This window comes from Hippoglossus hippoglossus, chromosome 5 (assembly GCF_009819705.1).
Source record: "Hippoglossus hippoglossus isolate fHipHip1 chromosome 5, fHipHip1.pri, whole genome shotgun sequence".
Taxonomy (NCBI): Eukaryota; Metazoa; Chordata; class Actinopteri; order Pleuronectiformes; family Pleuronectidae; genus Hippoglossus; species Hippoglossus hippoglossus.
This window is the reverse complement of record NC_047155.1, coordinates 25,170,367-25,184,521: the sequence shown is the minus strand read 5'-3', so window position 1 is coordinate 25,184,521 and position 14,155 is coordinate 25,170,367. Positions and strand designations below refer to the sequence as shown.

Genomic DNA, 14,155 nt, shown 5'->3' with positions numbered 1-14,155 from the left:
AAGTGTTTTATTAGCAATAATCATTTAAGGGAAAACATATGGACAGTGTGCTGTACTAAGTGCGAGCACAGATCGCCCACTGTGTGGAAATCTGTTAAGTTTGCTGCAATCTTCTTCTGTCAGCCAGTGAAAATCTCCTTAATTGCTAATACCACTGAAGACTGTCGCCTGGCATTAGTCTGGTATTTTTGAAGTGCGGAGCTTTTGAAGCATGCGTCCCTCCTTTATCTTTCCAATGGAATAGGATATTAGTTGAAAAACGAATGTATTTTTTGTATTTTTCTTCTGAAGTATGCGTCTGGATTCAAGTGGACGTGATTGTTCCACTCAGGTGAACAGGGACCTGACTTCACGGCTATGCAGATGGACTTGAGTGGATGCCGAGTGACATGTCAGGGGGAGGTACAATGCACAGAGAATGCTGAAACTGTCGATAAGGGCTTTCCACCAGCCGTACAAAAAAAAAAGCCGCAGTCTCCCTCTCTCCCACGGCGGATGAGGGGGAAGGGAGGAAGCACCACCCCCCCCCCCAGTCTGGATGATGTATGGTGCGGACCCTAGCCTGCGACTTGGGTTTTAACGGGGGAGAAAGGCAGAAAATGAAAGGGGGAGGAGGGTCATGCTTGAATTATGCTGATGCAGGTCGTAACCGTGGTGAAAAAAAAACAACCGAGAGCACGACTGCTTCCACGGAACTGGCAGTCACAAAAAACAAGGTTATTATCACTCAGGTCTCAAGAACGGTGACATTTGGGAAACGGTTTACATGAGATTGTGCCTTTCGCAGGATTGGACAGAGGTGTCTCGTAAATTAGAATAATCAGAATCAGAATTGTATATTAAAATTGTTTCTTTCCAAGCAGCTTTTAAAGTATCTTGAATTTACTTATAGATGCAGATTCTTTGCTCAAATAAATAGACCCAAGTGACTGGACTGACATTTTATCTAGCTTGAGGTTTCCATTAAGCAAATTAGATTTAGAAGGAGAACACAATGAAGGAAATGCAGATAGTGGAGGCTGAGATTTGAAACTGTCAGGACAGGAGCAGGGAAGAGGGGGGGGTCTGCTCTTTTTCATAATGGGAGCAGTCAGGCAAAGTCAGTAACTGAGAACACTCACGCCTCTGCAGCATCAGCGCCAGGCCCTCGGAGCCCATAAGCACTCTTTGAGCTACAACAGGATGGAGCTGCCATTATGGCCACACAAACAGAGGGAAGCCTTATGAACTTTGCACAAATGCTTAGTGCTCCGGGGCTGGACAGCTCTGGAAGCCAGGGGAGATGGGTAGGTACCGGGGCGAGCTGCCAGTTCCGAAAAGCTTAGTGTTCATGCACTCAGGCCAGACAAACTTGACATTGTCCTGGGCACTGCCCCGGGGGGAAAGCCTCTTCCCCTTTCTCTCTGCTACTCCGGCTCATTCACACATCTAGTCCAGTTGATTCACTGGTTTTGGACATGACTTACAGAGGCATGAGGGCAAACATTTGTTCACACTTTGAACCAAATGTTGAAATACCACAAAAGATGTTGGGGAGAAAAGTGTAAGCAGATCATTTAACCTCCATAAATTCAACTGGCTTGTTTTTTTCACAGTCACCATGATTCACCTGATGAGTCATTTTTTGTCTGATTAAGTTTTAAGCGGTCGCTATGAATCAGGGTTGAGTGCTGAACTCTACTTCTGAGGGTACCGACCAAATTAGGCTGGTACAACTGCGCACAGATTCACCTTAAATCATTCGGTAAGAGAGGCAGTTAAATCATCTGCATGAGAAAGCAAGTAGAATCTCTGGAGGGCCTACACAAGCGGCATAGGCATTATTATTTGAGTGCTAGTGTTTTTGCGTTGCAAGCCACTTCTTTTCATTCCCATTTGTGGGAAGGTGTGCATCAGGCTACCGGGTCGTTAACTGAAGGCAATGGCGAGCGGATAAAGGTGTACTGTTGGGTACCAATAGCGAATTCCAGGCACTGGAACCGGTAACGAATCAATTTAAATGTGAAATGTAACCAACCCTACTCTGACTTCGGTTTGATGGACTAGTTAAAAAAAATCAGTTTAAATTGAGTTAATCCACTGTGTCCTCGTACAGCATCTCACATCTCTTATCTCCCTCAAGCAGCAATTGCTAACTGTTATCTGACCAGTAGAAGATGGAGGGCTGCAGCCATATCCTGTCACTGGAATTAAAATAATGCTCTCTTGACCCAATGGCCCCAGTCGGCAAGTCAGACCAAATGAGAGGAAATCACAAACCCCACCGAGCCTTTTCAAAACCAACGCCATCTTGCTCCCCCACTGACACGCTCTGAGAACACAGAATAAATGTAGGTGGTCGCACCCACAGTTCAGGACCCCACTAAAACCTCAAAATGTAGCTGTGTGTTCACTGTGTGCGCTCACATCATGCCTGAAAACGGACTTCAGCCTGTCAGGTTAAGATAAATATTGAAGGGGTTCTTTTTAAAAATCAGTTACAGTAGAGCAATCAATATTGCTCAAGGACCAGCATGTTGAGAAAGCAGAAGACTGGTTTTCACTTTTCTCACGATTTGGCAAATATGCTGGCTACACACAGTGTGAGGCTTTTAATTGAACTTTGGGCACACGGCCCATTCACCAAAAAGTCGTCTGCTACTCAGTCTGTCAAAAACGGTCAATAAGCCTAAAACCTGGCAGTTGCAGATAGCAGCAAAGCAGCCCGCCTTTGGCTGATACTATGGGCTTTAATATCTGCACTCTGAATCAATATGAACACGAGTGCATTTCTGTGTATGACTGCCTTATAAGTTGCCATAGTAACAAGTGCCCCTATCTTCATACTGATCGCTTGGGCACTGATGAAAACTTCTCTTCTGCTGATGCAATGCCGAGCTGTTTACCACAGTGAGCTACATGATGCGTGAAGTGTTGTTACATTTATTCCAGGTCACAGTTTAAGAATTCCATCACAAACAAGTTGCAACTCTTTTTGAACTCGACAAGAACCTGTGCATTGTTTCCATTATTATAGTGACTTGTGCAGTTTGTGACCTGTGACTGCAAATGAAAAGCAGACAAAATTCCAGGACTCAAATTGCCCACGTTTATGTGCATTTCCCCATTACCCATGGCACTTTAATAGTCCGCTCAATTATTTCCAGATCCGTGTTGACAACTGATTTATTCAGCGCAGGACACTACAAAGAAAACGGATCAAACAACGCATTTCTAAAAACAGACGAGAAACTGATAAATCAAAACACATCCGAGGGGGCCTGCACACGTTCTGTGGTTTATCTGGACTATACAAAATGTTTAATATTGTAACAGTGGTGTCACTTAAGAAGTGTCTGCAGGCAAGTGTTAAGTGGTTCCAGGTCTTTGAAGTCCAGAAAAACCCTTTTTCCTGGTAGTGTGAAGCAGAGCTGAGTGAAGTCCTGTGAGGACATGAGAGAGAGAGAGAGAGAGAGAGAGAGAGAGAGAGAGAAAGAGAGAGAGAGACTTTACCAGACTGTCATCCATCTCGCTCAGCCAGACTGCCGGCCAGCAGAGCTTCACAGATGGTGCTCTCAGCGATCATGGCAGTGATCAAGGGATCTCTACTCCTGATTAGCACACCTAGTGAACACAATGTGCACCCCAACGTCTGTTGCGTCTGTGACTGTACAACACCTATTGGGTTGCATCCATTTTACAAACAGTGAATACTCTGTCCTTTGCAAGGAAGCACAATTCATGTAAAATATTCATTATTTACTTAAATAGGTAAAATCATGGACCCCACATAGCCCCTTCTTTATATTGTATTGTGTAATTTACCTGACCTGTCAAAGAATCCCCCCCAAAAATGTCTGATGGTCTTGTAGTAATTGTATTATTACTGTGGCTGCTCTTGATGTTATCACTCCATATTAAGTACAATCCTTGCCTGATACAAACGACAACTTTGATATGATGAAGCAGTCCTTCAAATGATGGCATGGATGGAAACAATAAATCAAACTCCCCGCTCCAGGGCCTGTGTGTGTATATGAAGAATAAAACAACTCCATCATCCGATGCCAGTCACAGCCCATAAAGTCACATCACTGGTAGCCATCAACTGCTGTCCATGTTGTTTGAACAAATCTATTAAACATCCTGACTTATTTTGTCTCCAACTGAGATTGTGCCTGTTAATAACCGACTGTACCGAGCATTAGTGTTGAGTCAATAGAGTCACTGAGCTGTCTTTGGTGTTGACCCACAGAAAAGTGTTTGAGTATGTCAGTGTTTTCAGGTTTTTACATTAATGTTGACAATGGACACTCAACATAAAGCAGCCTTAAAAGTTACCGTAGCTATTTAGCTCCATGCAGCTGGTTACATGGATCATAGTGAGCCACAAATACATCAGTGAAGTGCCTCGTATAACGTATAGACTGTCATATGAGACAACAACCTCAATCACAGTTCTGTAATAAGCCAATATAGGTCTGAACTTTAATTTGTTGATAAATTTGGTTCCCACGTCAAGAGTGACCGGCGGACCAAGCATACACTAGGCTGGCCCTGGGCCATCAGTTATGTCGGACCCTGGAGAAAAGAGGGATTAATTTAACTGCATAAAAGACAAAATATCAGACAAGGACCTGGACAAAAGCACAGTGGCTCCTATAGTTTCTTATCTCCTCTTCTGTGGACAAGTTCAGATGAAGAGTCCACTTAGAACTCAATTTAATCATGTTTCCCCAAAGAATCAATAAGCTATTTCCCCCAGGTCACTTTTAGCAAAGGGAAGGGCCTCTACTCCACTGCTATTTAGAGTGTGTACACAGCTGACAGAGAATACAGAGACAAATATAAGCTTGAATAATGAATTCATTAAGATAAACGAAGTGTTCCTCAGTATAGTGTGTAGGCATGGTAACCAGGCTTGGCTCTGCTTTGAGATACATGCTGGACCCAGCGCTCAAAATGATTGGATGGATGGATCAGCATACACACACATTGTGTCCAAACATACACACACACATACACTCCACATATGCACAAACAGCTCACACAAGTGCACACTCTAGCCTGAATCAAATCTCCTTCTCCAGAGAGGGTGGCTCAGTTGTAATTTAATGGAAAGGTCCTGCAGGCAGGAAGCTAAATGAGATGATCATCTCCATCCGTAGCCTCCACCTGTCAGAGAAAAGGTTTATCAGGAAACACTCTAGGCACCACCAGTGTGTTCTCCCTATGCCAACAAGTAGGATTAATTATTTCCAGAAAACAACCTTTTTTACGCCTATAGTCTTATGACAAGGGAAAGGAGGGCAGATAATTTGGTTGAACGCCCACTCATAATAAGCAGTAAGGATCGAATAGCCTTTAAAGGAGCGTCCTGCTGGCCACCTCTTCACACACACATCCCAGGGTCAGCCCCTCAGGAGCACTGAGGCAGAGCGGCCCGTCGCGCAACACAGTTAATCCTGCGGTGGAAAATGTCGGCGGGATCCGTCGCACATGGGCGAACAGCAAGAGATGAGGAGGCGGACCAATATTTGAGACGAATTAAAGATGTGTGTGTGTGTCTGTGTGGGTGGGTGGGTGGGTGGGTGTGTGTGGAGGGCTGGGGGTGTTTGGTTGAGGCCTCATCTGTCTGTGTGTGTGTGTGTGTGTGTGTGTGTGTGTGTGTGTGTGTGTGTGTGTACACAGACATGCTCGTCAATAGGCTGGCTGCACAACCTTTCAAACTTCATCCTCATGGCCATTCACTGAGCACATAAAAAGAGCACATCTACTTGAGTGTGTGTGTGGGCTGACAATATTCTTTCAATGTTACTTTGCCAGAGCAACAATAGCAAATCCCTGGTCCTCCAATATACCATAGAGCTACAAATTTCTTATAGTTGTCTTTACTTTTCAAAAATATAGCCTGCACTGGTGGGAATCCTGTTGTTCTATTTTTCTCAAAGCCTCTCTTGATAGCCAATTAGCCCATGCAAGGTAAACCAGCCCACAGGCACAATTCTGTAAAGTATACCAAGTAACTACCATTCGAATATCCCTCCTGGCTTCACTTGATGGATTGTGTTTATCAGTGTCTAGTTATATAATGTATGCTGCATATGTTCCAAGAGAATAAAGCACAGCAAAGGATACTTGGGACTCAGGGTCGTGTAGTGGTGGCTTATAAAACTTAAACTCAATCAATCATAAATAATTTACTGTGTCCAGAGGGGCCTGTTGAGGAAGTACAAGAACCTGACATTTGCCTACAACCTCAAGCATGACGGCGACAGCTTCATAAATTATGGGTTACAGGAGAAATTTATGGATGAGCATAAAGCGGCACCTGCTGACTTGGGGCGAAACAGGTATAGTTTCCTGATTAGGTGCAATACTGAACCGCCACTCGTAAACGGCTTCCATCACTGTTTCACTCTTTATGGGCACCAGTGGTAAAGTACAATCATAGAACTGTGGAACAAACCATTAAACCAGAAATGTAACCACAGGACAACATAGACATTGGAAATATCCACCCAGCATCAAACCACTGTGACAGATGTGGAGTGTGTCACCAAATCAAGAGCTTAAAGCTCTCAGCATTTCTGAGAGCCCCTGTGGTTTGAAAGGATGCTCAGACAAATGAAACAAATGCCTGATTCAAACTGAAACACAAGGCACACCCAGAAAGTTATCTTTTCACAACTTGAAAGGACACATGAGGCATTAAAAATTCCAGTGAAAGAGGCTTTAGGAGTTGGTGCCTTTGTCAGGCTAACATCAAAAGATGTGCATGAAGACAGAATATCTTTGTGTTTTCTGTGTGGGTGGAGGTCTGCTGTTTGCTGAACTACAAGTCACACAGAGGAGAACTATCTCAGTTATTTTCTCACATGAGATTTATCGATGCACCAATTTGATATTTTAAATTTTCTTATTTAATTTTCATTGAGATGCAGATGATGCTAATGTCGTCTGGTCATGGTTTTGCTATGGTTTTAATATATAAAATAGACACAGATTAAACACCGACTAACCCACCAAAAATACTGAGTATAATGTCTTCAGTATTCAAGAGTGCAAAGAATTGCTTCGGACATCTTTATTTGACCCCCCCCCCCAGTATATCGAAATAAACAGCCTTAGTGCCCTATTAGCAAACGAATTACACTCTGTGTCTCATGCCACGGTCACGTTTTAATGTTTAAACCATAATTACAAGCAGCTGAGCAGGAAAGGCTATACAAGTGGGCCACACTTGTAATTCTGTGTGTGTTGACAGAATGGTAGCAAATATGCAACTTCTGGCAGTCATATCAAAATAAAAGCCAACATTAACAATTTATTCAAGTCATTTCGTAGGAGATACTCACTGTCAACACTATGTATCTGGTTCCAGGTCACACACCACTACAAATACATGAAAAAGTTCTGAGAATCTGGTGTTCCTACAATTAGCACTACGGATAACATGGTATGATAACAGGGGTTTTCCTTATTCTTCCCATTCTGCCAACATAGCTTAATACAGCAATAGCTTTGTGAACGGCACGGCAGGTTGAGGTTAGGTAGAGACATTTATAGCAACACCTGTAAGACAACTTACATAACTTGTGCCGACATTATGAGTCATGATTGGTTGAACATGGCTGCATTTGTGATGCTTCCATTTATCAAACTTCAGTACAAGCTATGCATCCGCTGTAGAGCAAAGCAAAACATGCAATTTGTTTTCATTGCTACAGGCTGTGTAAAGGGTTCAACTGTGGGAGGTTGAGAGGTAATAGCAGTAAAAAGCTCAACATTTGAAATGAGCTAAGAGGGAGATAATTCAGGTCACAAGAGGTATCAAGTGGTTAGAGCAAAAGGAGACTGAAGTCCTCAGGTTGTTCAAGCACTGATGGCTTTGGCTGCTGTGCTGCAGTGTAGCAGCTGCACTGAGTGGGATTCAATCAAATGTCCTACATCAAAAAAATCTAACCTGCAACAGGGCAGGATGAGGGAAGAAAATAGACATACAAACCATTAGTTTTGGCATGCTATCTCTAGCTACAGCTGGCAAAAACAAAACTGTGATTTAATCATGCATTTAACTTCAAATGCCCGGGAAATATATCGATTTGTTTAGTGGTTTGTAATAAATCTCAGTATTAGCTTGGCCAATGGCAATCCAGACACAGAGCTGACCTCCCAGTGGCTGCCCATGGTGACTGGATAATCAGGTTAACTGCTGATTGAACAAACAGTATTGTGAGCTGCAAAGGACAGGCCATCCAAAGGCAAACAACACGAATGTGAAGAGCTTTGTTTGAATAAAAGGTACCAGCAACTTCAAGCTCTTTATTCCTTTTGATGCACATGTCAACAGATTAAAAGCTATGTCAATGATGTAATGGTGAAGATGCAGTGTACAATCAGCACTGCACGAGAAAAGAACTGTGAAACAATGACAACAAAGGTGGTTCATGGCATAATAGGAGTTCATTTTGTTCATGGCAGAGTGCCCAAATATTTGGCCATACTGCTCTGAAGGTTTGAATTGACCAGCGGCCTTTACACTTGGTGGGAAACATTTGCATGACTAAAACACATTCAGTAAGTACAACTCTTTCTGTTTTTATAAAACAACTACAGGCACTAGATGATTTTATTCAAGAATTAACTAAATTAAGGGATTGACTATCCAGTGCACACTCACACTACAAAGCTTTTTCGCTTACCGAAAGACCTCCTCTTACCAGTAAGACTCCCTCAGACAACACTCAATTTCCATGGGTCTCCAGGGTGTAATATCAAACAAAAAATATTTATGAGAACAACTGGCAGTGAGTAGACGTAAACACTTATATCAGACTCTTTACATATCACAAAGGGTGGTGAAAGTGGTGAAAGTGTTTAGTGCGGATGTCTCACAACAAGAAGGTTCTGGGTTTGAGCACGCTTTCTACGGTTACTGCAGCTTACTCTCAAAGTCCAGGTATGCAGGTTAAGTAAATTGGAGCCTCTAAATCCCCTTACATTGTGAATGTGAAGTGTGAATATCGTGAAAGGTTGTTTATGTCATGTCAGCCTATGTCAGCCTTGTGATTGGCAAATGTCAGCCTAATGTAAGCTAGGATTGACTTCAGGGCCCAGAGACCCTACATGGGTAAGCTGCATGGCAAGTGAATGGATGAATGAATTGACATATCACACACACATATTATTTCACCTGTTGACTGTCACTGTGATTGACCCCCAAGTGGCCCAGACTGGCACAAATCCAGTCCAACTTCATCCGATCAGTCAGTACGGCCAAATCCTTTTAATTATCGGCTAAACAGGTACAGTCAATGTATGCCTTTGACTCAAAGTAGCATGGAGCCAGGGATTGCTGATGCACACAAAAACAGAGTGGGCAGGCGGCCATGACTGGATGAATGTAAGTGATAGTGTAAAGATAGACTTCAAAACACCTGTGTGTTAACTGGTATGTACAGTATAACCAAGGTTTGCTTAAAAGATCCAACAGTGGTATTCCTAAGGGGGAAGACATTGGAAAAGCACTTGTACAAAGTAATTCACTCCTGTTAAAAGTGGCATTGATGGCATCTTGTCACTCTGTTGTCCTACTGCTGTACAGTCCACTTACAGTAATCTTTACTTTGTACTGTCTATCTAAACATCAATAGCACTTTTGGCAGTGTAGACTTTGGAGATTCCACCTCATCCCCAGAATAGTTCAATAATCAATCCAGTGTTTGTCTTTGTCAACCAACGGCTGTTTGAAACACATGTTTGCTCTAGATCAGGAACTACCATATTGAAAATGGAATTAAGAGTTGGGAGCACAGTTTGATGTACTCTGTCATTTAATCATTCAAAGTAGTCAATATAACACTGAACCTGTTCCACAGGTTGACCAGAATGTTAGTCAAGAAATACCTTTTGAGAAGTTGACATAGTATCAATGCAAAGGGGCCTGGAGGCTGGAGCCTCGCTCTGCTGCCTGCCTTGCAGCACCCATACAGATAAGGAGTAATTACTTTTCCTAGCAATCACTAAAGCCAACCTGCCCTTCATATATTTGCAGAAAGTTTCTCTAATACAGAGCCTTGTGTTGCCATCATTTACATACTAAAGCACAAAGTAACTGGAATTCAATATAAGCCAGTAAAATAGCCAGTAAAATAGCCAGCACATCCAATGTCAGCACCGGTGCTATCGGTCACTTCATTGCTTTGTTTTTCCCTTTAACCAACACACAAAGTCCATGACAACACTGATGTAGTCAGTAATTTTTAATAGATATATTAAATGTCAGTGCTGAGGCTCTGTTACAAACAGAATATTCAATGACCAAAGTCATTGAGAAAAAAACCTCACAGTTCAGTGTGACATAACATGCTTACGTAAATCTTCCAAAAGGAAAATAGGGTCTCAGATGCCTCGTTCCCCCGGAAACGAGCAATCTTGTTGTCATATTTCTCATGTTCTGTAATTTGTCTGGCTTTTTCATGTGGTCCACAGCCACAGCCACCATGGGGGGACTATGCCATGTCGTGACATGGGAACCCTTATAAACGTGTTAAGAGCCGGAGGCATTAGCATTTTGGACGCTACTGAATAGAGGCATTTGTTCCTCTTCCTGTGCCTCCCTGAAAGACTCTATTAAAGGGTTTAGGAATTGCTCTGTTTTGGACATATTGAAGTTGGGAGAGCACAGAGAGAACATTTGAAGATTTCCCAGAAAATGTTTTGTTTTTATTCATCTACTTCAATTTTTAATGTCAAATATATATAGTAAAGACTTGAATTCTTTTCCTGACTTTTAAACACGTCACTTTTTTTCCTGAAACGTCCTGTTCTTAACAGAGCCTGTCAAAGTTTGAAACATTGAATACCGATACTGTACTGTATGTTGAATATTGTGTGCCCTACTAAAAGCTTCCTGTTTGACTGAAGGGGGTTTAGATCAAATAGAATAAGTCAATAAGAGTAGACTGTGCTTCCTTTACGACCTTTTCTATCCGGGACACGATAAAATCGACCACACAACCAAAAGAAAATACATTCTCCTTTAGCATACACTGAATATTTTATCTTCAATTGGTCCTCTTAGATATTTATTCACATACTGACAGATGTAAAATGTCATAAAGAAAGAAGTGCTTAATGGATTCCACCTTTTTGCTTTTGGGGAAGCTGGTAATGGAACCAGCTGAATTTCTTGCCACTGTACGCTCCATTAACGAAGGTTTTGATTGATCTCGGATTCTGTTTCACGCTGTGGTCACAGCAGGAACTGTGGACAGTCAGAGGCGGGCTCTTCACTGTCTGACATCCTAACTTTTATCTTCAAACCCTTAACAGTTTATGTGTTACATGTGGACTGACTGCATCTTCCATACACATATTCCTCAGCTGTGCCTAATGATGAGCAATGGTGAGTACACTGCATCAAAGCAACAACGCATCATTTCTCAGTAGGTAGCTATGATTCTCTTTCACCAGTTGTCTGCAATGCCCGGGTACGTCACTGCCAATCCAGAATGAGGTTATTGAAAAACGGGATTGATCAAAAAGCAAGTGAACTAGATACAGGGTATCTCGCTAACAGGCAATTGTAAAACCATGTCAATACATTTGCAGTTACATTTACATCTACTTTGGACTTTGGAATTTTGCTAAGATAACATAAAGTAAACTTTCTTGATCCCATTCCGGGGAAATTCAGTTGTTATAGCAACAGACAATTGGAATGAGCTAGACAAGCGAGGACATATAAGTATAAAGTATAAAATAGAATAAAATAGGAAATAAGAGACAAAATAAAATAAAACAGTCAAATAATATATAATGTTTGAAATTGTTCTGTGATATTTTTAACACAGATTCTTGTGATCTACTTGATATCAGGAGCTGTTTAAATCCAATCCAGAGAAGATGAGCATTTTCCAATCAAACACCATTTACCTGTACGTCAATAAAAATTTCAATACACTAGTACCACATTTAAGCAGATCTAAAACACATCTGATCTGTATCTTGGCAGATAGTTCACAGGGTTTACACAGTTAAAATAACCTTGGACTGCAGCCTTCTGCCAGAAAAAACTAATTATGTGTTTTTGCCATTAGAACATGTCTGGTGAGATTGCCCTTATCTTGTTGGTCAGGAATCAAAAGGAATATCATTAAATACAAAAATTTGACATTCAAGGGCTGATGTTATTGGTCTGGCTTAACAAAGACAGATTTATCATAGAACATGTGAGTCGGCACAGCACCACATTATAGATGTTTTTAGAACATTTTCCTCCTGAAAATAGTATTGACTTCAGCCCTAGAAGTCCAGTTTTGGCCAGGTTCCAACCAAACAGACGCACTGGGGATCCTAGCCTCTGCTCCATATGGGAGATTGATCTCCTGCAATGAGTATTGATCAGCATCAGGTAAGGGCACAGCCATTGGGCTAATCATCATCAATGACGCCCTACTTGCCAGAATCCCACTGGATTCAGGACTCAGAACATATATCAAGTATACATTGAAGTTCAAGCAAAACAAGAAGAAAACCAGGTAGTATTTGTCTGCATCCTTACTCTGATAGTGGCTTACAAAGAATACAAAATAAATCTGGCCATAACAAAGAATACAGTCAGTGCCATGACATCAATTACCCAGCATTTACAATGTGCAAGGACAACAGGGAACCTCACTGATTTAATTCTAGTTAGGATATACAGTGAATTTACCGCAAACACTCAAGGGCACACAGAGTTAAATTACTGTGAAAGCTTATTGATTTGTAAAGTGTACATTAGAAGGAGGTAGTGATTGTGCCTAAAACCAGGGAAAGGCCACGCACAATGATTGCAGGCTCTTCAGTACAGAGTTCATTTGGATGGCTGAAAATCTATACTGCCACTACAAAACACCACAGAATGGGGGAAAGACTATGTCTGCCTTTGCATGTAATTGGAAAAAGATGGCCATGTTAAGCTTTCCGCCATGACGGGAGAAATAAACAAACTTGATGAATGTGCCTTGTCATGACCCCTTATTGATTTTTCAAATATTGCATTTAACACTTTCTTGAGAAATAGAGGTGATAAATCTTCATTCTTTTAAAATATGCAAACAGACATTTACCACCACACTGTTTTGATGCCCGAGTATTTTCCTTTAGAAGATCCTTATATGGCTATTTGACGACTTAAAACACAATCAGGAGTCCAGGGACAGCACATCCATTGACCGTCAAATTTTACCAGCCCTTCCCCCCCCATTTTAACACTGCTACCACTGTTCCCCGCACCCACCCACGTTCCTCAATATTGAAACGAGTAAACAACAGCATCTTCTCCAGCCTTTAAACGAAGATAAACACGGACAAACTCATCAATAAGCCTCCTTTGACGATTCAAGGGTGGTTGAAAGAGGATGTCACAACTAATGCAACCATGGTGGCTCCCATACAAGGGTTTTTTTATATCCTGCATCTTGCTTTAAAGGGGGAACAGGACCAGTGGATTCATCTATCTTGAATTAATTCATGTGTTCACACCCTCAAGTCTCAGATGAGGCCTCTGAATGTGCCGAGGCAGCAGAACAGGGACAGCCATTAGTGTCCACAGCACTGCAGCTCTAATGATGATGGTTGAGGAGTTGCTGTTCTCTGCATTTTGTGCACCAAAGCTTCTGGCTGTGGTCAGACTGGGAGAGGATTTCCCAACACGCTCTTGTGTAGGTAGTAGCCTTGTTGTATTTAGTGGGTCAAGACCGGAACCAAATGACTCAGAACAACATCCCTTTGATGCTTTAAGCTCTATTCGTTGCTGTTGTTGTTTCTCTCTCTCCGTCACGTAAATGCTATAAACTGCTGTTGAGGTCTGAAGCAAAGGATCTACAAATGAGGCAAATCAAAGCAGTGGAATCCAGTGGCCAACCTGGCTGCTGTTTACTGACCGTGACAGAGAATGAAAGCTACGCCATCAGTTTAATTACCCCACCTCCTGCTTTAACACAACAGCAGGAAACTGGAGACGTGCGGACTTATAAATCAGCCACTGTGTGTGAGTGTGTGTAAAGGGGGTGGGGGGGGGGGGGGGGCTACCATTTTGATACAATTTTCACCACTTATTGAGCAACACAAATCCCCCCTCTGGTTCCTGATGGGGGCCGGTCTTTTCAGGCTGAGCCCTGTGATG

General features: G+C 42.2%; 1 protein-coding gene across 9 annotated transcripts in view; it reads right to left on the bottom strand.

Annotated features, from left to right (window-relative positions):
* The window catches only part of chl1b (cell adhesion molecule L1-like b), a 70,340-nt gene that overhangs the window by 43,212 nt on the left and 12,973 nt on the right, over positions 1–14,155 (bottom strand). The window lies entirely within an intron of this gene.